Source organism: Limulus polyphemus, unplaced genomic scaffold (assembly GCF_000517525.1).
Source record: "Limulus polyphemus unplaced genomic scaffold, Limulus_polyphemus-2.1.2 Scaffold5910, whole genome shotgun sequence".
Lineage (NCBI taxonomy): Eukaryota > Metazoa > Arthropoda > Merostomata > Xiphosura > Limulidae > Limulus > Limulus polyphemus.
The window spans coordinates 24,504-25,406 of NW_013671520.1; the positions used below are offsets into that span (position 1 = coordinate 24,504).

Sequence of the window (903 nt, forward strand, 5' to 3'; positions counted from 1 at the left end):
ATGCATGGTGATAACGTGTTTGAAATGTATTGTCAGGAAATGTGTGCCTACCATAATCAAACTGCAGAGAAACATAAAATGTCGTCTAAAGGACTTTAATGGTCTGAAGTTACACCTACAGACATGAGGAAATTCCTAGGCATTGAAAATTTACTAGGTCTCTTCAAATAAATAATAAAAAATATAGTTGAGTTATGACCAAAATAAAATGTGTCCAACTCCTTTCAAACTCAACGTTTTAATAAATGGCACACAAAAACACTGCACGAAACACAAGTAAACTCGTAACCCGTCCGTAATGTGTTAACACATTAACTGCTGCAGGAGCAGCTCAGTTGCCATTTTCTGACTCCCAGATAAAACTGAGTTGCCATCAATCACAATAAAACGGTAATTATCGTCATTCGCATAGAGTTATAGTTATATATGTGCGACTGATGGAAATATCCGTCAGTCGCAGCTGAGCCGTAGAACTTCAATGACGGAAATATCTGTCATCCGCAGTTAATGGGTTAAGTATACATTTACACTTCTGACAACATGCAAATGAGTAAAAATGGAATTCTGCAGCTGTTGAATAATAAAAGACAATCAGCTTGAAGTGTTTCTATCTACAGATTTTTCTATGCAGTATATTAAAAGTTGAATTTATTAAAACTCTTGTAATTTGTAGGATGACAAATGAAAGATTTGCTTCATTTTAACTGATTAACAATTTCTTAGGAGAATTGGAAACTTGGCACCAGTAGCGTTCAGGGGGGCGAAAGGTGCCGGGGCCCCGGGCATCCAACGCAAAGAGTCGAATCGAATAGTAGAACCCTTTCTGCCCTTCCCCAAAGTCTAAGATACAAGGCCCCGGACATCATAGAACCTCTGCACGCCACTGGTTGGTACCTTCATTAC

At 38.4% G+C, this 903-nt stretch overlaps 1 protein-coding gene across 2 annotated transcripts in view; it reads right to left on the reverse strand.

Annotated features, from left to right (window-relative positions):
* LOC106473126 (ATP synthase lipid-binding protein, mitochondrial-like) overlaps nucleotides 1–903 on the reverse strand; it is a 10,605-nt gene that overhangs the window by 2,266 nt on the left and 7,436 nt on the right. The window lies entirely within an intron of this gene.